This window comes from Crocodylus siamensis, chromosome 1 (genome assembly GCF_052110815.1).
Source record: "Crocodylus siamensis isolate JL-2025a chromosome 1, ASM5211081v1, whole genome shotgun sequence".
Taxonomy (NCBI): domain Eukaryota; kingdom Metazoa; phylum Chordata; order Crocodylia; family Crocodylidae; genus Crocodylus; species Crocodylus siamensis.
This window is the reverse complement of record NC_143395.1, coordinates 285,331,515-285,359,351: the sequence shown is the minus strand read 5'-3', so window position 1 is coordinate 285,359,351 and position 27,837 is coordinate 285,331,515. Positions and strand designations below refer to the sequence as shown.

General features: G+C 42.8%; 1 protein-coding gene across 5 annotated transcripts in view; it reads right to left on the bottom strand.

Annotated features, from left to right (window-relative positions):
• NLGN4X (neuroligin 4 X-linked) overlaps positions 1 to 27,837 on the bottom strand; it is a 284,323-nt gene that overhangs the window by 209,825 nt on the left and 46,661 nt on the right. For 3 of the 5 annotated variants that reach the window (XM_090064060.1, XM_090064081.1, XM_090064077.1), the window contains exon 2: positions 22,794 to 22,877. The exons of 1 other annotated variant lie outside the window; for it this stretch is intronic. The gene's annotated coding sequence lies outside the window, so the exon portion shown is untranslated. Of the gene's footprint in view, positions 1 to 22,793; positions 22,878 to 27,182; positions 27,341 to 27,837 lie in introns of all 5 variants that reach the window. One more of the 5 variants, XM_090064066.1, reaches the window with a different exon arrangement.

The window sequence follows — 27,837 nt, the reverse complement described above, 5'->3', positions numbered from 1 at the left end:
GAAATACAAAAACAGCAGTTTCTGCTGCTTAATGTTCTACTAGGCAACAAAGAAAATGCTTGCAATCCACAGGGGGCATGTCTACATGTTCATTAATGCACTGTAGTTACTGCACATTTAGTTTAGAACTTCCTTAACTGAATGCACAGTAATTACATTTATTGTGCAGTAGCACTGGCACATGTTCTTTTGTGATGGTTACTGCGCAGTAACCTAATAACACTGTGCATAGCTTATTAGCATGGTTTCTGACTGGCACACAGTGTTATTACACTACCTGACAGTAAGTGTCCCATGTAGATGTGCCCAAGTAGAACCATGAACAGGCTCATCCTCTTAGCTGCTGCCATTCTGTTACTTACTATAAGCAAAGACCTTTTTATATCCTTCTGCCTTTTAAAAATGAGATATGTTATTCCAGAGTGTATTATATGTGACAAAATATAATCTAACTTTACAATCCTCATTCTATATAGCCTTTCCTCCCACCCTAACTTGCATAGACACAAGTACATACACATCACATATAGACATATATATTCAGAATACCCCAAATCAACGATCTGTCATTTTAAGTGGCCTGATTTATAAAGAAAGATTCAGATTACCTTCTGACTGCCATGTGTGAATCAATCCTTCAATTACTGTTACACATCTAGAGACTAAGGGTACACCAATAAAGATTTTTGGGGCCAATACTCATGGCCAATCATTAATGAGCCATATCTGCTAGTAGTGATCTGATTGTCAATATGTAGTCTGGCAGCTTGGAGGGCAGTGTCCAGCTGGTAAGTCTGTGGGGGGAAAGGGATCGGGGAGAGGGAAGGGGCATGGCGGGGGCAGACTGAGGCCCGCACAGTGAGGGAGGGAGTGGGGCTAGACCTGGGACTGAAGCAAGGGAAAGCACTGGGGCAGGGCAGGGTGTGGGACAAAGCTAAGACCAGTTCATGAGGGGGCAGAAAGGAAGGGTTGACTCCCACCACTGTGCGCAGCCCCAGGAAAGGTATGGGAGGCGTGTGCCCCCAGAGTTGTTTACGGGGCGAGGGCAGGCTGCCACTGCCACACAGCATTTATTGGCCACATTGTCAGCCACATCAGCCAAAAAAAGCCAATTGCTGATCATTTCCTTTTATCAGTGTTGATACATATGGACCGATGTATAAGTGCACCTCTACTAGAAAACTCTGCATTGTATCTGTTGTCATAAGATTAAGTATACTCCATATTGGATTTTTGAGATAAAATTGTTATCTCATCTGTCCCCACCGCAATCATTAGCATTCTAACCAGCTTTCCAGCTGGACTAAAGACAGTCATCAGAAAGTAGCCACAAGATATATAACTACAATTCAGCTACCTTCTGTCACTACATTAGAAATATTTCTGAAGCTTACAATTCATTTTTCTTAGTATTAACTTTTATTTTGATACCAATACTTGATCTCATTTTAAAGCATTAGTCTAAGGTATCTCGCCTGAAGTAGAGTCATATCTCAATGCACAAAGTTATCAGTTCATTTTTACCATCTCTAGCATTATTCTTTGCTAATATACCTCTTATTGATTGGGGTAAACAGTGCTACATTAAAGACACACAATTTTTTTGCTTTTCTCCCAGAAGTAGACAGCAAACATAACTCTTTCCCTGACAGGAAAGCCACACTTCTCTCAACTTTTCGGATGCAATAATTACTTTTTATAAGGATCCTTCTAATGTACTTGGGTAGAATTATTACAGTTCATGTTATTTATAATGTTTAACTGTTTTCATAGAAAAAAACTGCATGTAGATTTTCAAAATTTTAAATGGATGGTGCAAAGGATCCTTAGATGTTTTCATAAACCCACCCAACCATGGTGAAACTATTTCTTTATGTTTCTGAGGACTACAAGAATGTGATTCTAATGATATATTATATTTGAAATTTCTGAATTCCTTCTACTTTTTAGGGAAAAAAGGTTCAATAAAAATATAGGCTATTTTTATGATGGTGTTAGAGAAGCATAGTTTTTTAGGATGTAGTACTCTTCAATTTCTCTTACCCTTGTATTTCCTTCCCCCAGCAATCCCCTAAGTTCTAACAAAAGGTCATGTTTATTATCTTTTTGTCATATTTTCTTACTTCTAATTTTCTAACACTTTCTCTCTCCTACTAATAAAATTGGTTTCATTTTTTACTCATCTTTTGCTGTTACCTTTCCATCTATGCCAGCAGTTCCCAGCCTTGGGTCACAACCCAAATGAGGGCCCTGGGGGGCAATGTTGGTGGTGCCGCACACAAAAGACAAGCTGTGCCACATGCCAGGAGCTTCCTTGTGCCAGTACTCCACTCCCAGCAGTGGGTCATGGCAAAAAAAAAGGTTGGGAACCACTGATCTATGTTCTTATATGACTCCAAGCTTCACAGTGTCAAAAAACCTTCTAAACTAACACGCCATAAAGTGAAGACATATCTACCTACCTCTTGCACATTTCCAGGAAATCAACAGAAGTTATCGTTTGTTCATTTTATATCTGTTTTCCATTTTCTTTTATGTGTATATAGTTACATATGATGCAGAGCACACAGAAAGAAAGATCATGCAATGGGAATGGCAGAGAGAATGAATCTCTTTTTCCTGGCCTCAGTAATCATACCTAAGTCACAAGTGAAATGGTTATATAGCAAAAGTCACTGGCTTCAGCAGCTAATATTGTCTCATCTTCAAAAAATTAAATGCTATTTAAAAAAGTGAGAATCACCCCAAAATAGCCACCAGAAAAAAAGTTAATAGACACTTTCAGAGATTAAGATTATTCTATGTCTTACTGGACACTTATTATTATTGAAGGCTTTTTTCTGGTGGCTATTTTGGGGTGTTTCTCACTTTTGTTAATAGTATTTAATTTTTTTAACTAAACACTTATCAATTAACTCTTTCGCTGATAAAAAAAATCCCCAATTGTCAGATTAAAAAAACCTCCACTGCCTGTGCCCACACCAGCTCCCCAACCACCCTTACTTCAATTCCACACAGGGAGGTTTGGTGAGGTGTTGTGGGGGAGAATGGTAGGGCTGCTGACCTAGCCCATGACAGCTCCCCAAAACTCCCTATGTGGCCTGCAAATCGAAATTATTGCCTGAATTAGAGTATATCAAATAAAGATTTCTCATTCTATAAAATCCCCAGTGTACTTTTGCCAAAGAGCACATAAGACTCACTATATGAAAAAAGTTTAGGTTTTAATTTTAATACTGGACAGTCACCAATGATTTTGTATACCCTTGCTGTAATTACTCTACTCCTATATCCAGTAACCTTACTGAAATTCACAGTTTGTACAATTACTTCAAAAGTTGCAAAGCCATCTGTTGTAGAACCTTGCTTTGTAAATTAAGTCTCTAAGTACTCTGTTTCTGCAACATCATCAGAGCTTTGTCCTCCAGCTATATGTTCTTTAACAAATCTTTTTATATTCCTTTGCAATTTATGCTGGGCACAACAGTTTTGCAGTCTTTTGTGTGGATAGCATTGCACCCCATCTGCTTTACACCTTTGCATTCTGCTGTGATTGTCTCCAGATTTATTGTAAATAAATCTGTTTTTTGCCATTTGTTTAGTTTTGTATTGTGTTCTCATGCCTTGGCATTCATTTTCAGTTACATGCATTTTACTATCTGCTCTCAGTTTTTTTGGAAGAAATAGCTTTTACTGGTCTTGAAAAGATTTATAGTTTTGTGGCTTTTCCTGCTGAAAATGTCTGCTACCTCTGTTATAATAGCCTTGTTCATTTTTACATCATAAATAATTCAGTTTCAAATTAATTCTTCTGTGAATGGTTCAGAAGCATTTGACACAGTATTATTAAATCAATGTGTAATATAGTGGTGATTTTCAAAGGTATTTTCCTAGCACTGGTTAATATCACTGAAATAGAAACACTAACTTAGATATATAGACACAGATCTATATACACATATATGTATATATAGATATACACACATATATACACACACACAGAAACACACATACACACACACAAACACACACACATATTCTTCACCTGAAACCCAATTTGTGTTCCTTTTAAGGCAGTGTGTGTATGTATACACACACGCACAGAGAAAGAGAGAGGAAAAGAGAGAGAGAGACATATATATTAACAACAACCCTTTTACAGAGTGGCTGCTTTATGGATTGATATTTTCTTTAATAGAAACTATGATGAAGTAATCAGTGTTTTGGTCAAATCTTGTAATATAATTTCAAAATATATGTTTGGCCTAGAAGATGTATATCAACCAACGCAGAAAAATATAGACAGGCACACAACAATTGATGAGCAATACTCTTCAGGCAGTTTTAGCTAATATGCTAAGGCCTGTTACCTTCCCACCAACTTTCATTGTTAACCTCTTTCTAAGCAAAGCCTAATTCAAACAAGCCAATCAATTAACATTCAAAGAACAAATGAAGGACTGAAGATTCCCCAAGGACAGATGACATTTTCAAAGTAACTGAAGATGATATGCATCCAAAGAAATAAAGCTATTTAAAGAACAAGTTATGGATGCATTAACAGCTAGTTCGTATTCAGTATACATCCTGATTTTAATTATTATTAAAAGAAAACTTTTCTAAAAACTTGTATTTTATTTATAAGATTTTGCCCTCTTCCCCCAGTTTATCCTTCAGGCTTCTTTACACTTGTGTTGAATGTTTATAACTCCTTTTATAAATTATTATTATCCTTGAATTGCCTTGTAACAGAGTGCCATGGGACATTGCATTTATTTTCTTCATTGCTCAGCATCACTAAACCTAAAGCCCCATGGCATTTGTTTGAAATCAGACAGAGAACGAAATAATGCTTATATTAATCTCCAAAGTCAGTGAGAACAAAGTTCTTAAATTACTCAAACATGAGTAGTGTATGTACAGAATATAACTCAATTTTCCCAAGGAATTTTGGCAATGGGTTATGTACCAATATTATCTGAATCATAAAAGACATCGTCATCTAATTCAGGAAGAATGATGGTCCATTACAGAGTTTGGTCAGCATAGAGATAAACTTCAGAATAGCAAATCTCAGCATAAAGATATTTTACTGTTATAAAGACAAATTGCTACTTCTTAAACCACTAATCTATACTTGCAGTGAGAATATTATTTTACTGCACAAGAAAAGCATACGGGCAACACAGAAATTAGCCATTATACTAGGATTTTTCTGTTCTACTAATCAGTCCAAAAATGTACTTAAATTGTCAATTCATGTTATAACTTGAAGCCTGTGGGTCCTTGGAGTTATCCTTCCCTTTTTCTAACATCTAAATTTGTCGTCTTTTCTTTAGCTCTCTATGTCAAGGAAAGCTACGTGCCCCTGCAAGCTGCCATTAGCACTCAGGGTGGATGACTAGAGACCCTCTGGGTTAAAATCTGTGGGGAACACGGCACAGGGGACACAATGGTGGGAATCTACTACAGACCTCCGACCCAGGATCAAGAGCTTGACCAGGAGTTTCCCAGGGAACTAGCCGAGGCCGCACGCTCCCAGTCCATGGCTGTCATGAGAGACTTCAACTACCCGGACATCTCATGGGAAGAGCACCCAGCCAAATCCGAATGGTTGCAAAGCTCTCTTGTGTGTGGATGAGCATTATCTGATGAAAAAAGACTACAGGTCAATGAGAGGCAAAGCACTGCTTGACCTGGTACTGGCAACAGGGGACAACCTTATCAGTGACCTAACGATCGAAGGGAAGCTGGGTGACAGTAACCACAAGCTGATCACCTTCACCATCCACTGTAAGGCTGGCAAGATAGCCGACTTCAGAAAAGCTGACTGACAAGCTCAGGAAGTGAGGCCGTAAGGGACCCTGACCCAAAGGGGAGGGGAGTTCAGGATGAAACTGGCTAATGTGGTCCCAATTTTCAAGAAAGGGAGGAAGGAGGACCCATGTAACTATAGGCCTGTAAGCCTCACCTCGGTACTCAGGCAGATCTTGGAGAGAATCATCAAGGCGCACATATGTCGGGGGCCTGCAGGGGAGATCATGGTCAGGGGCAATCAGCATGGATTCATCAAAGACAGGTCCTGCCTGACCAACTTGATTGCCTTTTATGACCAAGTAACTAAATCCTTGAACGATGTTGTTGCTGTGGACGTAGTCTTTCTAGACTTTAAGAAGGCCTTTGACACTCTCTCACCCCATCTTCATCAATAAATTAAGCAACTGTGACACTGATGCCTACACAGTTGGATGGGTAAAAAATTGGCTGATGGGGTGCACCCAGAGAGTAGTGGTGGACGGGTTGTACTCAACCTGGTGAGATGTGAGCAGTGGGGTACTCCAGGGCTTGTGGACCACACTGGACCACAAGGGATTGAGCTGTTTCCTGATGCCCTCCTTTAGCCTCCTCACCAGTGTCTGCACGTTTCATGACAACAGCTTGCCCCAGCCAGGAACATTGATCCCCACGAAGCTCTCCATTTGGCTCTGAATTTCCCTCGCTGCAGGGATCACTTGGCTAAGGAGGGCTTCGTCAGTGCTGAGGCTCTTGGTGGCACTGAGGGAGGGCTTGAGGACCATCAAGATCTGAGAGATATTATCCCACTCAGCTCTGTTAAGGGGCCACTGATCCCAATCTCCCCGACCAAGGCCATCTCATGGATGGCCTTCTGTTGCTCCACCAGCCTTGCCAGCATCAGGTATGTGGATTTCCACAGAGTCTCTGCACCCTGCATGATTTTGTGCAGTGGGACGTTCAGCTCTGCCTGTTTGTTGCACAGCATCTTGCCCCCCTTGATACTCTCCTTGGAAGTAGCCTGCCACCTTTCTGCATTTGGAAATGAGCTTGCTGGTAGTGCTGGCCCCATAAATGGCAGCCCTGTCCCCCGCCAAGGCATCCCTGATAATGAGGTGGAACTTATGTGCCACACAGTGGATGCCAACAAAGCTAGCATCATGAACTGCCTTGATAATATTGGCCCCATTGTCAGTGACCATGAACAGGTGGGCAAGCTCACCCTGCCCAATGAGCCACCCCTGCACCGAGCAGTTCATGGCCCTCACGATCTCGGTTGCTGTCTGGGACTCATCTATCACCTTGGCTTGAAGGAGAACCCACCAATGACCTGACTGGTCACACCAGTGCCCTGTGAGGGAGAGGTATGCATGATCTCCAACCTGGCTGTTCCAGATGTCCGAGGTGAAGTGTAAGACCACCTGTGGCCCCACCTTGTGCAGCTCCTCCCTCAAGTATTCCCTGCATGCCTCATACAGGGAGGGCACCACTGTCCTGCTGAAGGCGGTACGTGCAGGCACTTGGTATGGTAGAGCCACGAGCACCATGAGCCTCCTGAACCCGGGCCACTCAACTAAGGAGAAGGGCTGGCCATCCACAGCAAGCATCTCCTCAATGTTCTGGTTGATCTTCCTTGGCTTTGCAACATGCCCTCCCCCCCCCTTACTGTTCAGCTGTCCCCTGCTGTTCCAGGGCAGCCTGCCTCTGCTTCAGGGGGGTGGAAGCTTTGGAGCGACAGGGGGACATATTTTTGGGGCATACTCCCACTGGTGCCAGGCTGAGGTAGAGCAAGGGCAAGCGGCTAGTGCCTGCATAGATGCATCAGCTTTTCCCTGATTCTCATGTGCTTTGTTCCCTTGCCCCAGCTTGTTTTGGCTCGGCAGTGCAGGCAGATAGAGTATGTGGGATCATCTGCCAGCTCAAAATGATCCCAGACCACAGTACCCGCTTGCTTCTGGGATGCGGGTGCTTGTGCAGATACTTGCTGTTCCTCTGCCTGCTGAGGAGGGGGAAAAGAAACAGGAGGAGTGAACTGAGCTGAGCCACTTACCTCCACAACCTCTACCTCAAGCTTCTCGAAAGTGCCTTCTGGGGAAGGAGACCTGGCTCTAGGGGAAACTTGAAGGGTGTGGAGCACACACTCAGATGATTCCCCCTCCTTCCCCAGAATTTCCCTTGCTAGGGCACTAAGATCCAGCTCCAGCTCTCCTTCTGGCACTGGAAGGCTCAGCCTAGGAAGTGAAATGGGGGTGGAGAAGGCTATCATGCTGGTGCTGCTTCTTGTTGTCATGGTAGTGGTGGGAGGCAGGGGAAGGGAAGGTTACAACTCTTGGAAGGAATGCAGTCTCAGGCACAGGGAGTGTCACTGGCATTACTTCCCTCTCCTTGCTGCCTGTATAAATAGAAGCCTCATGCCTGCTAGTTGTAAGAAAGAAGCTCTCTCAGTTGGGGGGGAGGAGGGAGAACTTACACCTCTACCCCTTCTTCTGCCTATCCCTGAAGGTTTGCCAGCTGCCTTTCCAGCACATCTCATAGTGAGTTTCCCTTGGTGAGCTGAAAAATCTGTGTGTTCTTCTGTAATGTAATCTAATGTATGTAACATATATGTGTATGTGTGTATGTTTATGTAATGCATAAATGCATTTATGTAATAAATAACATATATAAAATGTATGTAGTATGTGCTCCTGAATAAATTCTGTCTTATAATATATGCTGTGCTTCCCTGCACAGTGAGTGGAATGCACACTGTGAGAAAAAGCACAAATTTCTTTTTCTGGGAGAAAAAGTAGAATAACAAAAAGAAAGAGGATTTTGGGGGAGGAATACACAGAAAGGAATGAATGAATATAATAATAAAATGAAAGGGTATACAAAGCAAAAAGGTATTGATGAATCCTACTTGCTAGGAACAGGCAAGCAAGTAGGAAATTATAGCCTCTCTCTGACACTGCTGTGTTGCCAGAAGACACAGCTCAGTAACTGACCCCAAGGCAGAAAGCTCAGTTTAAGAAGTGCTGCTTTTTCTGTCCCTCCCCCAGAGCACCAGGATCAGAAGGGACCTCAAGGAAAGATCAGTCACTGGTCAGCTACACATGTCATTATCAGAGCAGTCCTTCTCCACTCTTCCCACTCCCTCTCCTTAACTTTGTTTCCTTGCAAGCAAGCCCAGCTTTGAATCTCAAAATTCATAGTTTCATAGTTTCTAGGTTCGGAAGGGACCTGAGTAGGTCATCCAGTCTGACCCGCTGCCATGGCAGAAAAGAGTACTGGGGTCAAATGACCCCAGCAAGGTGTACATCTAGCCTCCTCTTAAAGACCCCCAAGGTAGGAGCCAGCACCACTTCTCTTGGAAGTTGGTTTCAGATCCTAGCCACCCTGACCGTGAAGTAGAGCCCCCTGATAGCTAACCTCAATCTACCCTCTGCCAGCTTGTGACCGTTATTCCTGGTCACTCCTGTTTCAACTGCTCTCATTTCATTTCAAGCCTGTTTCAAAGCCTTTCATTTCATTTTGATTTTGCCATTTAGAGCTTGAAACGAGTCTAAGCAGCATCAAAACAAAACACCTAACAAAATTTTACACAGCCCTACTGCACAGTTGTATCAATTTGCTTTTAGGGTATTGATTAGCATCAGTATGCTAGATTGCCTGAAGATGACATAGAATGGGATAGGTGCAGTATGTTGCACTGTTATGTCCTAATGCTACTATGTGCCATATTTGAGATATTTAGGTGATTAAAGAGGCATATAGGTACTTTTCAAGATAATTTCAAAATGCCAAGCAGGTAGAATCCATGAAAAGGCTGGGTACCTAAAACAACACTTAAACAGAATTGAGGTGCCTAAGATCAAAATTGCAACTGAAAAAGCCCCTGCTAGCTAACCTAGAAGTGACTTCTCTCACTAGACTCCTACCTTTTTGATTGTAGATGATGTTTAGGTCCTCATCCACACACGCAGGCATGTCAGAGGAGGGGCGCACCGAAGTGCTTTGGGTTAGAATACAAGGCAGTCAAGGGGAAAGAGACTTAACAGTGGGGGTCTACTACAGACCACCCAACCAAGGGGAAGAGCTAGAGCAGGAATTCTTAAGTCAGCTCACGGAAGTAGTTAGACCAAAGGACATGGTCATCATGGGTGACCTGAACTTTCCAGACATCACGTAGGTTCCTAGGCCAAATGCAGGACCTCCATCTAACCAGGGAGGTGCACAGCCCCAGCAGGGGAGACTCCTCGTTGGACCTGGTGCTGCCCATGGGTGCTCGACCACCTGGGCGACAGTGATCATCACCTGCTGGAATTCACCATCCAGCGCAAGATGGCAAAGCCCTGCAGCAAGGCAGCAGACCTAGGATTTCAGGAGGGTGGACTTCAATGAGCCAAGGACAGCAGTTGGGGAAGCACTGAGGTCCCGGAGGGGAGGGGAGCCAGGTGTCCAAGAAGAGTAGTTGGTCCTTAAGGAGACGATCCTCCAAGCCCAAAGGGAGATAATCCCAACACGGATCAAAGGGAGCAGGAGGGCACAAAAGCCCCCATGGCTCACCAAAAGCATCCAGGAATGTCTCCTAGCTAAAAGGGAGGCATACACTCAATGGAAGGGAGAGGCCATCACCACGGAGGATTATACTGAGGTTGCTCAGAGATGCAGAGGGGCGGTCAGGAAGGCTAACGCAGAGATGAAACTGGGGATAGCTACCCAGATCAAAAGACAACAAGAAGTCCTTTTTTAAATACATAGGGGGCAAAAAGAAGGCACCCGGTAACGTGGGGCCCCTGCAAGACACGCTAGGAAATTGTCATCACACCAGACGACAAAGCTAACCTATTTAACGACTTCTTTGCCTCCATTTTCCTAAGCAGGTACCAGATCTGTCCTCCCACTGGGCCCCCCTCAGGCCCCAGAGGTGGCGCACCTAGGCCATGGGTCAGGGAGGTTCTAATCAGGCAACTTCTGGAGAAACTGGATGTATTTAAATCAGCTGGTCTGGATGATCTCCACCTCAGAGTGCTGAGGGAATTAGCTGAGGTCATAGCAGGACCCCTGGTATGGCTGTACGAGAACTCATGGTGCTCTGGTGTGGTGCCAGAGGACTGGAAGAGGACCAGCGTGGTTCCCATTTTGAAAAAAGGGAGGAAGGAGGACCTGGTGAACTATAGGCCTGTTAGTCTTACCTCGATCCTGGGAAAGCTTTTTGAGAGAATTATTCTGGCGCATATCCACAAGGGGCCAGTGGGGGAGGTTATGCTTAGGGGCAACCAACACAGGTTCATTAGAGGCAGGTCCTGTCAGACCAACCTGGTGGCCTTCCATGACCAGGTCACCAAATTCTTAGATGCAGGGGTAGCAGTGGCCATAGTCTTTCTGGACTTTCGGAAGGCCTTCAACACTGTCTCTCACCCTGTTCTCCTTAAGTAACTGGGGGACTGTGGTGTCAACACCTACACAGTCAAATGGGTTGCCAACTGGCTGGAGGTCCGCACCCAGAGAGTGGTAGTGGATGGGTCATTTTCAATCTGGAAGGAGTGGGGTTCAGCAGTGGGGTTACACAGGACTCAGTCCTCAGGCCTGCACTGTGCAACATCTTCATTAGTGACTTGGACAAGGGGGTAAAAAGCACCCTGTTCAAATTTGCTGATGACACTAAGATGTGGGGGGATGTGGGCACACTAGAAGGAAGGAATAGGCTATAATCAGACCTAGACAGGTTACAGGGGTGGGTGGATGAGAATACAATGGGATTCAACACTGACAAGAGCAAGGTGATGCACCTGGGGAGGAAGAACCAGCACCATACCTACAGGCTGGGGAACTCCCTTCGCATCAGTGCAAAGGCAGAAAAAGATCTTGGAATCAAGATGAACATGGGCAGGCAGTGTGGGGATGCAGTCAGAAAGGCCAACCGCACCTTGCCATGCATCCATAGATGCATCTCAAGCAGGTCCAGGGAGGCGATACTCCCCCTCTCTGTGACACTGGTCAGGCCGGAGCTGGAGTACTGCATCCAGTTCTGGGCACCGCACTTCAGGAGGGATGTGGACAACATGGAGAGGGTCCAGAGGAGGGCCACTCGCATGATCAGGGGGCAGCAAGGCAGGCCCTATGAGGAGAGGCTACGGGACCTGAACCTGTTCAGCCTCCACAAGAGAAGGCTGAGGGGGGATCTAGTGGCCTGTTACAAACTAGTCAGGGGGGATCAGCAGGCACTGGGGAAGTCCCTGTTCCCCTGAGCACTACCAGGAGTGACTAGGAACAACGGACACAAACTGGCAGAGGGTAAATTCAGATTAGACATCAGGAGGTGCTACTTTACTGTCAGGGCGTCTAGGATCTGGAACCAACTTCCAAGCGAAGTGGTGCTGGCTCCTACCCTGGGGGTCTTTAAAACAAGGCTTGACAATCACCTTGCTGGGGTCGTTTGACCCCAATACTCTTTTCTGTCATGGGAGGGAGTCAGACCTGATGATCTGCTCAGGTCCCTTCCGACCCTACTAACTATGAAACTAATACAAACCACACACATTGCACGTTAAACCATATGCAGCACTGGAAATTTGCAGCATGTAGGCCTAATTTGCTACCGGGATTTCTCAGTAGGAAAAAAAAAGAAAAGAGCAACAACAACACCACACCCTGGGAAAAAAAGCAGTGTAAACCATGCCAAAATTTCATGCAGTGAGACAAATGTGGAGTACCCACACTGAGCCCCAGCCTGCTACAGAGCATGCCCCTGCACATGAATTTTTTGCAAGACATATTATTCCACTGTGGGTAAACTGCCAGGCCACTTCAACTTAAAAGTAGGGCTATCAATTAATCACAGTTAAGATACTCAAATAACATGTTTATTCATTCTTGTGTTGTTATTTTTTTAAAACCCGTTAATCACGCATTTTATCTTGAACCCGTGACTGGGCTCTGGTCCGCCACCTCTGAGCTGCCTAGTAGGGCAGCAGGCACAGTGAAAGGGACAACAAGGAAGCCTGGCAGTAGGCTATGGGTGGCTGCATCAGGGTGGAGGGGGTGCACACATACATACCTCAACCTGCATGCTGTGTAGAGCTGCACCATGCTAATAAGTCTGTGGAGGGGGAGGAGGGAACAGACCAAGACCCCCACAGTGAGGGAGGGATTGGGGTAGAGGCAGGGGCAGGCACTGGGGTGAATGGTTCCCCAAGGCCAGGGAGGGTTGTGGGATGAAGCCTGAGACAGTTTGTCTAGATGCATGGGGTGGATGGTTCCACATGGCTGTGCACACCCCCAGGGGAGGCATAAGGGCTGTATGTTCCCCTCGATATGTACACTGGACAGAGGCAGGCTGCCCGCTGCAGGCTGGGGCTCTGCATCCTGCTGCCTTTACTCTGGGAGCCCCACAACACCATGTTGTGCCTCCTGCCACCAGGTAGGCAGAGGATGCACAGTGTAGCCAGCAAGCGGTTTCCAGGGCAAAGGCAGCAGGGTGCATATCCGTAGCCTACAGCAGGCAGCCTGCCTCCACCCCACCTCACAAATTTTGGGGGTGTGCCCCCCATACCTCCCCTGGGGTACACAAAGTAGTGGGGAGCTGCCCCCATACCTCTCTAGCCCCCTGAATGAGTACCTGTGGCTCCATCCCACAGCCTGTCCCTGTCCCAGGGCCCCATTTACCCCAACACCTGCCTCACTCCCTCCCTCACCATGGGGACCCCAATCTGCCCCCCACCCCTCTACCTTCACAAAATTACCTGCTGGGTAGCGTGTGCTTGTGTGCCTACCCCTCACTCCCAAGCCACAGCCCCCACTGCTTGTGCTCCTCATTCCTGACCCACAGTACCCCAGATCCTGCCAGGGCATGCAGAGACACCCCTTCCCATCTCCAAATCCCACAACGCCCACAGTTTCCCACACCTTCACAAATTTCTCCTTCCACACCCCCCCCAGCCATACAAATTATGTAAATAATTTTGAGTTTAAGCTTTGTGATTAAATAGTGATTAATTGCAACTAATTTTTTTTAATTGTGTAGCTAATCACAATCTAAATTTTATTAATCTTTTGACAGCCTTGCTTAAAAAGCTTTGGTGGTATCAGCATAGCTTTTTAACAGGCTAGTGGGAAGAGCACTTGCCTAGAAAGTGGGGAATTGTAATTTAAAATCTCTCATGCTGTGGAGACTCAGAATGACATGTCACCTCAAAAAGAGAGATATTCTAACTACCATAGTAGAGACAAGGCTTTCCAACTGAAACTGTGCAACTGTGCTAATAGAATGAGAAAATAATGGGATCAAAAAGAGAGATCGAAGGGAAACATTATCATCCATTATTGCTCTCCCCTCACCCGAGAGGGGAAGCTCTGAGTTGCCTTTCCTGTTCCTAACATTGTTTCTGTGTTTTATCCAGTGAATGCTTAATGCATAATGCACAAGCTGCCCTTGCAGAAGGAACTGGAACCTCCCACCTCCCTGCTATCAGCTGATTGCCTTCATCACTGGCCTACAGACTCAGGCTCCCTCTGAAGAAACATTATGTGTACTGGTAGAATTAATCTGCATTTTAATTAATTAACTAGACAATTCTAAAAAACTGCCCATCCCAGCAACTACTTTAATCCCTTCAACCTCTATTGTCTCTAGACCTCAAGCACTTATTCTCTGAATGTTCTTATTTGCAGACCTCCAGGCATGGTTTTCCTCTTTTGAATCACTCTAATATCTCAAATATATAGAACTTTCATCTCCTTCCCTGCAGTAAATTGTTCATAAGCCAGATGAAATAAGGAAAACAACCACCTTATCTCTAAGAAGTTGGCCATAAGCATTCTAGAGGCCACTATTCAGTTCAGTCACGTTTTCACTGTATCTTCATTTCTTTTTTGTGCGTGTCTATTTACAAGTTTTTCAAAGCAACAACCTATCACACAATTGGAGTATACAAATGAATGTGAATAATACTACACTTAAGTTTTAGCATTGAACTTGTTCATTTGTAGTTGCATGCAATAGAATGCAGTCACACACACAAAAAAAATCTGTCACTTTCATCTACAATAGTTCTCTAATCTTTGGAAACTTATGTTCAGGAAAGATTTGATATAATTCTTCTTATAGGCAATGCATAATTTTCTGACCTACTTTAAATATAAAATGAATGGAAAATTCACAGGACCAGATGAGAGACTAAAGGCTTTGTAGCCTCATGGTTAGAACATTCACCTCAGATGGGAATTTTGGTTCCTAGTACCTTCTTCCTGGATTTTTTTCTGTTTAATGTATATTGATGTTTGATATTAGTCACTGAATATAGTAACAGACCTCAGGTGGTGTAAGTAAGCAAGTATGATCAGTGTTGCCAACTCTCATCATTTTTGGATTTGTTCTTCAAGTTTATGCTTCAGGAACATGAAAAAAAAACCGTAGCTTATATAAGCATGATATACACACACATAGTTTCATAGTTTCTAGGCTCAGAAGGGACCTGAGTAGATCATCTAGTCCGACTCCCTGCCATGGCAGGAAAGAGTACTGGGGTCAACAACTCAAGCAAGGTGTACATCGAGCCTCCTCTTAAAGACCCCCAGGGTAGGAGCCAGCACCACTTCGCTTGGAAGTTGGTTCCAGATCCTAGCCACCCTGACCGTGAAGTAGCGTCTCCCGATATCTAGCCTAAATCTACCCTCTTCCAGCTTGTGACCATTGTTCCTAGTCACTCCTGGTAGTGCTCGGGGGAACAGGGACTCCCCCAGTGCCTGCTGGTCCCCTCTGACTAGTTTGTAACAGGCCACTAGATCCCCCCTCAGCCTTCTCTTGTGGAGGCTGAATAGGTTGAGGTCCTGTAGCCTGTCCTCATAGGGCCTGCCCAGCTGCTCCCTGATCATGCGAGTGGCCCTCCTCTGGACCCTCTCCATGTTGTCCACATCCCTCCTGAAGTGCGGTGCCCAGAACTGGACACAGTACTCCAGCTGCGGCCTGACCAGTGCCGCACAGAGGGGGAGTATCACCTTCTTGGCCCTGCTTGAGATGCATCTGTGGATACATGACAAGGTACGGTTGGCCTTCCTGACTGCAGCCCCACACTGCCGGCGCATGTTCATCTTGGAGTCAATGATAACTCCAAGATCCTTTTCTGCCTCTGTACTGACAAGAAGGGAGTTCCCTGACCTGTAGATACAGTGCTGGTTGTTCCTCCCAGGTGCATCACTTTGCTGTCTCCATACATACATACATACATACATACATAGAGAGGGAGAGAGAGAGACAGAGAGAGCACTCCCAATTCTATTGGCTGTGCCTAGAGATAGGGCAATGCACAGCCAGGAAGAGTAGGTTTCTGAACCAGCCAGGGAGGAAGGGAGGTGGCCATTCTTTGGTGGCTATGCCCCTTGTTGCTGACTAGCTCAGGGACCCAGTGGCCCCACCCCTCATTGCTGATTGACCAAGGAGGTGGTGGTCCTGCCTCTCACCACTGATTGCCTGAGGGGGCCTGTGGTCCCCCCCTTATGAAGGGGCACCCTATATTCTGGGGATGCATCAGTGGGCACCCTACCAGAGCCGTGTCAGCTCTCACTTATGCTTGTGCCACTGGCTCCCATTCTGTGGTAAGCCAACTCCCAACCACACCATCTGTCTGGCAGTCCAGATATAAAGACTCCATAGGCTAGATCTGGCCACTGGCTGTATGTTCAACACCCATGTGGTACCCTGAAGATTTTTTCCATTTCACCATTTCCTATCTTTAATATGTAACCTACTTCAATTTAAGGTGGCATTTGCCTATATGCAGACAGACAGCAAAATTGTTCTCCATGTACCACTTAAAGCTAATAAATAGTTTTTAAGATCAATTAATGTTACACGCACACACGTTCCCTTTGTATACAGGCCTTGTACATCTGGTGAATTTCTCTTTGTTTAAATTAAGCAAACTTTTCTAGAGCTATATATGTTTACAGAGAAAATGTTGTAAATCTGAAGGTGCAAAGTACTGTAGAAACCTATCAAGGATACTAGAAAGATTACTGTAAGAGTCTGTTCAATAACCAATTGGAATTTGCAGCTGAGTATGTCTTCTTTTGTATTCAGCAGTAATATACCTCTACAGTGTGAGGCTCAGGGAGGATTCTAGTCAGAAACATGAGATCCTGAGAGCTGAAAAAGGAGACTAAGGAAACTCTTGAGCTGACAACTATAATGATGTGCCCCAAATTTGTGCTCAGCAAATTAAGAAGTGATCCTTTTCCTAAAACTCCCTCACTGCAGTTTGAACTATATTTATGTCAGCAAGAAGACCTGCTCTTTCCATCTTCTGAAGTGAAAGGTTTATTATTCTTGGAATAAATCTTGTCTTTTTATAAGGCAAAAGGATTATGAAACTCTTAGACCCTGGCCAAGCAATTGACTATATAAGGCCACATCTGAAAGCCTGCATGGCACCCCAGTGAGTTCAATAAGGCTCTAAGCAGGTGAAGAAGTCATTTGCCAGAGTGGTGATTTAGTCTGGAAGCCTGCCACTGAAGTTACCTGTATAGCTGCAAACCAGTTGTAAATATGAATAAAATGTATATGTAAAAAGATGGATGCTTGTATGAGCTTGTGGCAAGGTGCGACCTAGGGGTGCCGTTAACTCCCCTAGTGCCCCCTACCTACCGTGCCAAATCGGTTTCAATGCACCCTCACTATCTCGCCCACCATGTCTTTGATGTTAATTATTGGTAAAGGGAGGCTGCCTTTTTACCCCCTTTGGCACAGTGCCCTGCCTTTGATAATACTGTGCACTATAGCCTCTGGGGCTACGCATGGGTCCTACAGTCACCCGGGCCCTCACAGGTCCTTTGGCTTGTCTCAACTGTCTGCCTGTGCCCTCACGGGTGCTCCCTGGCCTCGCCTCGTGATTCCCGCCCGCACTGGGGCCTCACACAATCAAGGCTCAGGTGGCCGTAGCCGTGCCTGGCCCCCAGACCCCTTTCTCGGGTCTTATGCCCCACTGGGGCTTCTCACCGGGGCTCAGGTACCCATAGCCATGCCTGGCCCCCCCCAGACCCCCTTCTCAGGTCCTGAGCCCTGCTGGGGCTTCTCGCCTGTGCCCGCACTGGGGCTTTTCCCCTCACAACACTGCCCACACTGGGGCCGGGGTTGATACACCCCAAAATGCAGCACCCTCTCCAGCGCCAGGAACCCCACACTCTACCGGGGAGCTCCTATGAGGCCTCCTCCAACCCCTACAGCCTCACCTGGTCCTCCAGTCTTACACAACTACAAAACAAAAAACTCACGCTTCTGTGTTACAACATAAATTCCAAGCCAACTGGCTAACCTTCATTCATATCCCTACCAGGGTTTCCTCCACCCAGTATCATCAAGCAGACGCTGCTCAAGCCATCAGGCTTCTCTGCGCTGCCTACTCCCAGCAGAGCTCCCTCTTCCTCAGCTGCCAGAGGGGAACTGAACTCCTAGCCTCCGCTTGGCTTGTTTATATAGGCCAGGCCCTGCCGCCTTCTGCTCAGCTGACCAAACTGTGGTTGCCCTGGCAACCAGCACCTGTCCCTCTTTCTAGGCACAGGGCATGGAAGTGTCCTGTGACAGAGCTGTAAAAGCTTTTATTTGTTCTCTTTTTAATTAGTAGATGTACTATGCTTTATCACAAATTATAACCTGTGATCTATATAAATAGATAGCACAGAAATATTTACCTTTTTAAGAGTACTTGAAAATAGGACATGGGAATTAAAGTCAAGGAATTCTGGATGGGAGTAGTTTAGGTAACCATTATGTTGTACAATTTTCATTAGTATACAGAAATACAATAGAACTGAAGACACAACATTTCTATACAGAAGCTACAGCATCTAATTAGCACTTAGGGGCTTCATCTCCATAAAAGTTTATACTAGTCTCTAGGTTCAGTGATTAAAACATGACCTCCCTTGCCCTATTGCAAATACTAAGCATATAGCTGCGATTACCACTTCATTATTTTTTATCATTTACTTGCATTTTCTTATACCATTTACTCTGGCTACTACAACTTTTAGAGAAATGTTGTCTAAAGATCATTACCAGTCTTGCCAGCTGACTCAAAAATCACTCTCTCAATACATAAAAGCTAAAATGTTACCTCAGGGCATGTGTAGACAAAACAAGGAGCATGTGTACACAACACATTAAAGTGGGTTAAATGCTTTTGTACTGCTTTAATGGGTGTTAGTGTTTGCACACATCAGCGGCATATTACACATTAATTCCAGCTGCTGTACCACATTCAGCAGCATAATGTGCCTTAAAATAACTTTGGAGCGCAGCAAACTAAAACACCTCTGAGGAGCTTTAGTTTACTGCCCTACAGCCACGAAGCAAAGCACCAGGCTTCATGCAGCTCAGGGGCTGTGCAAGCATCCTGGCAGCACCCCGGGAAAGCAGGCTCCACTGGGGGGGGGGGGGGGGGAAGGCAGTGAGCCTGATCTCCATTCCCACCCCCAACCGAGCCTGCCTGCCTGCATGTGCTGTGTGGGGACCCCGTCTTTCCCTCCATGGATGTGGTGCCCCCCAGGACTGCCTGAGCCAGGTGCCTGTGGGTATGTGCTGCATGGGGGGGGGGCACCACTGCCACAGAGGAAAGCACTTCCCGCTGCCCCCACAGCCCAGGGACTGCTCCGCCCACCGGCAGCTCAACCTCCCCTTCCCACTGCTGGAGAGGCAGGTAAGACGTGGAAGTACACAAAGGGGTTTACCCTGCCCTAAACTAAAGCAATGTTTTTAAAAACCCACCACTTAAATTTAGGGCCCCCGTTTCATCTACACATGCCCATACTGTCTAGCACATTTCTTTCCTCAATTGTAGTTTGAGTTCTTTTCAATGGGAGAATTATGTTAATTTTCCATAGTAAAAAACAAAACCAAAAAAAGTGAAAGCTAAAAGCTGGCATTGCACAAGGGCTGCCTTAAGTCTAAAAAAAGTTCCAGAACTACTGCTCTACAACCTTTTTTGCCTGCTTTATTTTAGTCAATTAACAATCATGAATCTGAACTATAGCCACTTGGGGGAAAGCTGGGACAAATTTAAAGATGGTTTTGGATTTATTCCTTTCATCTGAATTACCTAAATTTACATGTTTCAGATCATTAATACAGGTAAAGTGTTTTTTCAAAGACATGAATGACAATTAGATACCCAACCTCCACTGGCTTTCATTGCAAGTTAGCTAAATGGCAAAGAGCACCTTTAGACTTTACTTTTCAGGGAGCAAGGGTATGCATATAAATTACTATTAGGGAAAGACAGGAAGGGATTACAGTCTGCCATCTGTTCCTCAGCAACTGGCCATATGTGCATGGTCTTACACTCTGGTATATGAAAGCTATTGCAAGGTGGTTTACCCCCTATGGAAAAAGACTTAGGTATAACTTTGCTTTTCCATGCCTAATATAATTTGTTCCCTTTCAGATATCAGGCTATACACCTCACTTTTTCTGTATTCATATTTATGAAATAAAGTCAAATACTGGGAAAATGTTACAAGAATGGTCCCTGGCAAACCTACCTCATGTTACTATAAAATGCTTTAAAGATGTTCTGAGAAGTACCTTATGACCTATATGCTTAATTCTTTCTTGAAGTACTACTTCAGGTAGTTTCAAACCAAGACTAAGTAAAAATACTATAAATACTGGGTCCCAAGGGATTTTGCCTTTTTTACTCCAGTTTTGGAGCCATTATGTCAATCATTTGGAATTTCCAATGTCTTGGAAATTGCTTGCATTTTTTTTTTTTAAACTCTCAAGGAATAGGAACTTACACTACATAGTATGGCTAAAGTAACAATAAGAGATCAGCTTTGATTAGAATAAGCATGGATACAAAATTATTGGATAGGCTCATTTTCAAATAAAAGCTTTTTTTATTCTAGATCTAAATTGCAACAAATTGAAATAAACACGGTTCAGTGATGCAAAGTCAAAGGAGTTTTCAAAGCTGTTATTTTCTTCATCTGTTTTTTGTACTTCACATAATGGTACCCTTGGATCTCATAACTAAACTGTCATAATATGAGTTATTGCTTATTCACAACTTTATCATCATGCCAGAGATATTACTATTCCTTCTCCTTGAATTTAGGGCACAGTGATAATAGTAAATTGAAACTTTATTGTACTGCAGCTAATGTAATGATTACAGCAAAAGCCACATCTAGCTATATTTCACAAAGCATACAATGTGAGGAGTAAGACCTCTACTTCAAAGAAACAGTACTCTGATCATTTGTGAATGTCCTCCCCATTAAATGAGGAACCAAACATATCCTTAACACAAAATAAACAAATACACAAATAAATAAATGAGATACCATAGATCTGAAAGTATTTTATGATGTTCTAGTTTATTTTTTTTTAAATAGTCCATCATATAGATCATAGGAAAATAGGGCTACAAAGGACCTGATGAGGTTATCTAGTTCAGCCCCCTGCTCAAGGCAGGATTATCCCCGGCTAAACTATCCCAGTCTAGTGTTTGTGTAACCTGCTCTTCAACATTTCCTGGGAAGGGGATTCCACATCTTCTGTAAGTAGCCTGTCATAATGCTTAACCACTGTCACAATCAGAAAATGCCCCCTAATCTCCAAACTAAATTTCCTCTTCTTCAGTTTGAGGCCATTGCTCCCAGTCCTGTCCACTACAGCCACAGACAAAAGGCCATCTCCATCATTTGAAGACTTATTAAATCACCACTCAGTCATCTCTTCACTAAACTAAACAATATTATTTATTTCAGCCTTTCCTCACAAGTCTCATTTCCCAGGTCTCAATTTTTGTCACTCTCCACTAGATTCTTTACAACATGTGCGCATCTTTCTGGAGATGTAGGCCCCAAAACTAAACACGCTACTACAGGTGAGGCCTCAGTGCCACATAGGGCTGAAGTCCTTCCTTGCAGCACTGTTGCCTAGCCATTCATTTCCCCATCTGTATCTGTGCCTGAAATCATTCTGTCGAGTGAAGGACTTTTCACTTATCCTTGTTAAATATTATCTTATCGATTTTGGACTATTTCTGCCTAGCCATACACAGAGCTTGTCATCTTATCTTAGAAGGAAATCAGATTGGTCAGGGCATGACTTCCTCTTGGTGAATCCATCATGGCTGTTCCTGATCAACTTGTTTTCCTCTTGGTGCTTCAGAACTAAATTCCTTGAAAACCTGATAAATGATCTTTCCAGGTATCACGCTCAAAATGACTTCTCAGGAATTCCTGAGACCTTCTTCTTAGCCTGTTTTGAAGATGGGTACTATATTTGCCCGCGAGTCAAAAGCATGGGAAGCAAGTTTCTTCCCGTCACCTAAGAACAAAATCCAGGTCTCCTGAGTTCCAGCATAGTCTCCCACTCAACAGGCACTTGAACACTTTATAACAAACACTTATGAAATGCATACACTAATAATACAAGTGAAGCGTAGACAATTTGTCTGCCAAGTTATTAATAAAAAGAAAAACAGGTCTTGGTCTTGGAGCAGGAAAATAACATTGAAAGATCTGGTGGGGGGGGGAAGAAACAAACTACTGATCAAACACAGCTTCTAAATATCTGGCTGCCTCAGTATGGCTTTTGGAGCCTACTGTTGACATGAAAATTTCAAAATTATGGCCAAAGCCTTTATGATACTGCATAGGCCTGAAATCTCAAAGTTTATGTGCTTACAGAGTTGGAATAGCTATGATTAAATTATCAGTAGAATATCTGGTTACAAATAGTCCCCCCCACACCCCTGAGTCAAAGAATAATGCTAAATCTATGCTCATGGTGTATAAACAATACAAGTAGAACAATGAGTAAATTACTGCATTCTGTGGCTTAGTGTGCATCTGCATCGCAAATGAAGTAAGCATCTTCATGACCTGAGAATGTATGCTCTTAACATCAAAACATGAGTAACAAGGATTCAATGTGCATGTTAATATATATTTAAATATAAAAACTGAATTGCCACAAAGTATTTTTACCACCACAAACTACTTTTATCACTTACCACTGAGTTTCGTTTTTGAGAAACCTTCAGAATCCCTCTGTGGGAGGCAGCATGATGTCATTTTACTTGAAGCACAATTCTTTCCTGTTAGGAAGACATATATTATGCCTTTCAATAACACAAATGATACTCTTATATCAAAATACATATTGTGCTACTTTTTAAACCTTCTATTTTCCATAAGAAAGCATACAGCAAGAGGTACCAGTTACTGCTCACTAATATTAATCTCCTTTTCATTATGCAGAAATACAAGTCACAGACTGTGAAGAAAGGATATCTGATATGTCACTGCTAAGTTTGGATTAAAGACAAAACAAAACAAAACACAATCTTATTAAATCAGACACACTGAACAAGGCAAACTTAAGGTTACCAGCATACAACTAATTGCATTATAACAAGTTTCAACAGTAGTTCATTACAGATATGTCTCTACCATAAGAATAGATTTTTCAAGTAATTTTAATTTATTCACAAGAAAGAATAATAATCTGCAAAGAAATCTCCATGCCACCTTTCTAAAAGTAGGTACTTTGTAATCGCTGAAAGCAAATACATACCACAGACATCATTTTAGAGCCAAAGAAATGCATGTAAAGTATTATTTATATTTAAAAATAATCATCTCACCTGCCACTTCTCATACTGCTAGAAAGTCTTTGACACTTGTCAAAATCCTACAATATTTTGAGGAGTTAGTGGAATGTCATGTAAGTTTTCTATATTAGTAAAATAAGAATCTTGTTTTACTAACGTGACATTTGTAATCTCTATGTATAGGTAGTGTCAAGCTGTATTTAGCCTTATCACGTTATTTCTGTGGTATTTAATATATTAATTGTGGTATTTAATATAAACATAATTGAGATATTTTTATCTTTTAGCCAAGACTGTTTAGTAGGCTAGGGATTAATTTAATTTATTCACATTTGAAAGAAGTAACTACAGTAAAAGCCCCGTTTTCTGGCATGAGTGGGGAATGTGGGGGTGCCAGTAATCTAAAAATGCTGGTTAGCTGAGGCACCAGGGTTTCCAAATGGATGCAGAGGGGCAGGGGTGGCAACACATGTAGAGTGGGGGGTGGTGGCAGTGACCACACAGAGTGGCAGCAGCACAGGGTGGTGGGTGGCAGTGGCTGCTGCTGCATGCAAGCTTCCCCCCTTCCCTTCTGCGTCCCACTGGCTGGCCAGAAATTCTGGTTAATAGAAATGTCAGTTAGTAAAATGCCAGATAACAGGATACTAATTTTTACTTTACTAAAAATTGGTATCTGACATGAGTTTGCTTACTCATCAACTAGGTCCTTGCAGATGTGATTCAAGGCACATGAGACAGGCCCTTCCACACAATGATGAATTTACAGTTTAAAAGGAGGGGGCTGTGGTTAAAATGACAGGTGGCTATTCAGAGCACACAGGGAAGGACATTTCTCACAGTAGGAAAATTAAGTGATACACAGTATCTGTTGGTTGTCTGAAAGGATGCACATATTGTCTTGGCCATAAATCATCGATCTTGTTTTTCTACGATAAAGAAACATCCCCAACTTTCAGGTTAAAAAAAAGCAACCTTAAATCCACATTTTCCATGATTAAAATTAATCTCTCTCTCCCTCTCCTTCATGAGAGAGAGTCACTAAAAAAGTAACCCTAAATCCACATTTTTCGATCTTAAAATTGGGTATTTATTTATTTTATTTTTTAAAATCAGAGGGAAAAAAAGATCCATGGTCATAATGAGCACGGACATGTGAAAAACAAAAAACAAAACAGTGCTTTACTGGAAGAGGAAGCATGTTTAGTTTGACCTGGCTCCCTATCATTTTATGGGTCAGGTGCTTCAGTGGGGCTTTTTGGTGCTTTTACCTAATAGCTGATTGAATCAGCTATTAGATAAAAGTGCCCAAGAGACCCATCTATACAGATGTTGGGTGAGCTGGGTTAAATTAATGTGATGCCTCTTCTGAGCACAAGCTGTGCTTGATGCAGGAGCGTGCCAAGATGAAAGTAAAGCACTGTTTTGTTTTTCATCTCTGTAAGCAGCCAATCAGACCATTTGATAAATACTTCCAGTGTGGTAAACACATTAGAGGACAGAAAGTTGTATGCATAGTATGTGCTCCACAAGAATCCAATGGATATGGTATGTCAGTAGTCTGATAAGAAACTGTACTATATCTGTACCTAGAGAGCACATGCTTCTCTTTAGTTTTCCTGGGCATAGGAAATGACTTTAGGCCATCAGCCAGTAGACTGTGCAGGGGATCATGAAGGTCAGAAGAAGGAGCTGAGTAGGAGTTGCATTCTTAGGTTTAAGATGCAGGGTAAGATCAGATTATTGTTCTGATATTTCCTTTTGTTTGTTTATTCATAAGTCTCTGTCTGTATCTCAACATATGGTTACTGGTTTCTTCTGTTTGCTTTTGTTTTCGTAATACATCTTTTTGCTACCTTTTATTAAAAAAAAAAAAAAAATATATATATATATATATATATATATTTTTATATATAAATAAATATATATATAGTCACTGCTAACTGTTTTCAGAGTATTTGACCACACATTCCAAGGAAGAGGAATCTGTTATTTCTGAGTGTCTGACCAGACAAAGGCATGTATTTTCAACTGGCAAAATCCCCTTTGCCAAGAGCTGACAAAACCTGGGTAGGCACATAAAGCTAAAGAGCTATAGGTTAGGGAATGACTTCAGAACATCTCAGTCTGCTCTCAGTGATCAAGGGATACTAGTGCCTCCAGATTCTGGAGGGAGGGGGGGCACTAGCCACTGATTGCAGACCAGGGTGGTCCTCCAGTGGCTGAACGCTGAGCCTGGAACAACCAGCAACAAAACTGGAAGAGCCAATGGCACTTCCACCAGCACTTCCAGTTTCACCGCTGGTGCATCTCTCTGTGCTCCCACTTCCAGGGGCTAATCTCATTGGGGAGGGGGAGGGGGGGAGGACATGCCCCTCCATGCATCACCAATGTCTGAGAGGTCTCTCCCTCATTTAAAAAAAAAAACAAAAACCGTCTCGTGCCATTAATTCTTCTCTACTAGAAATGCTTTGATAATATAAATTATTGGCTCATAGGGGAGTAGGGCTGAAAAGGACCTCACAGGTCATCTAGACCAGCCACCCACTCAAGGCAATTTGCATTCTGCTATGAAAAAGATATACAAAAATGTTAATGCCTTCCCTCCTGTTCTGACCATATCTACTTTTCTTTTTTTCAATATCTATGGGATCTCTCTTTTCCCCTTGCTCTCCAGTGCCCAAGCCAATTGAATTTATATTTCTCTTCTCAGTTATATTAATTTTGCATGTATGTAATTAGGCCATTGACTTAAACAGAAACATATGTATTACGTGTGCTTTTCTGCATTTTTTAGAACTCAAAGAACTTGCAAAACAGTAATAGCTTACATTGTCTCTACTCTTATTATCACCGAGCTAAAAATCAGTAAAAACAAGGATTTTTTTTAGATGAATAGAATTTTAAAATACATTAATAGGCTGAAGGTGAGGCAACCTTGCATTCCTGCTATCTCTCTAATAATATCAAAGGAAAACCAAGTATATAAGAAATCAGTTCAGATACATTGTTAACCACAGTACAGTTTTTACTAATGCAGTAGAAACATTTCTGCAATGTGAGAACAATTATATGCTATAAAAATATACTGCTTTCAAAAAAAATCACTTATTTCTAAAAATCCAACTAACAATCCTTGTCACAGGGAGCAGGCATGAGTTGGATGGCTGATGCGGAAAGGATCATCTATCCAGTACATGTTTAAATAAAAATACAACCCCCACCCCACATAAAAAACTTCTTGACTCCTATCAGTGAAGGCCCCAAGGATGATTATATCTATCCATCTATCTATATATTAGCAGTGTTTCATTTTAATCATGGAAAGATGTGGATTTTGGGTTACTTTTTTAAAACCAAAAATTGGGGATTTTTTTTTTAAATCAGGGAAAACCAGGATCCCTGATGATTGTAAATATAATAGATCATAACAATTACTAAAATTATACAGGCTGCTTCTGAAAATGTTATTGTGTGTTTTTATTTCTTATTCTCAAGATTTGTGCCACTGGCTACAGTGGACTCATTCAGGTAAGTGATACTCAGTGCAAAGAGCTTCAGAACATGGCCTAATTTAAGTACTAGGAAGGAGACTACCTATGGATACTGAAAGTAGTTACCATTAGACAGATAAGTATCTGAATAAACTATATTTATGAAATCTGGAACAAAATGTGCTTACTTGTTCACTAAAAAGTAAGTGCAAGTTAAACTGCAAAAACGTCCATGAATTATTATTGTGCACTTTGCGGGCAAGCCTGATTTTATAGTTATTTGTTCATACAGACCCACCAAGAAATCAGATGCTGAAGATTAGGGCAAGTTTTATTCCAAGCTATGGTAATGTCTTAAACCTCTCCATATGTTAGCTTCACTTTTTCTGGAGATTTCAATGTTCACATGGGTTCTGACAGCCATTCCAACTCTCCAAGAGTAGTAGGTGATTAAACCTAGGACATAAGAAATAAGGAAGTAAGGAATGGCTGGACAATGAAAATCCATTAAGTCCCACCTTCCCCCTTTAGCTTTTCATTTTAATCTCATATTCCTCTTCTTAGTGAAACAATTTGCACTGGGATAAATTAAGCCTTGGTATCTTTTTATTACATTAAATATTCTAATAAAACATTAAAATGTCCTTCCTTATAAACTGAAATGTCTCAGTTACATTTTTATCCTGCCACAGAAATAGTGGTCAGTATTGAACAAAATAGGAAATCTAATGAATCAATTCTATAATTTAAAACAAATTATTTTTTCCTTGTTTTGAATCTTCCCAATATGTCTGCCTGTACCACAGAAATCAATTTTAGCCATAATAATGGGTGAGGACTTAAAAGGATTTTCTTTAAATATATTCTTACCAATTCTTTGTTTGATAAGCATGTTTAAATTATCTGTGGACCCTCCTCTTTTTAGTATATTTCATATTTAACGTTTATTTATA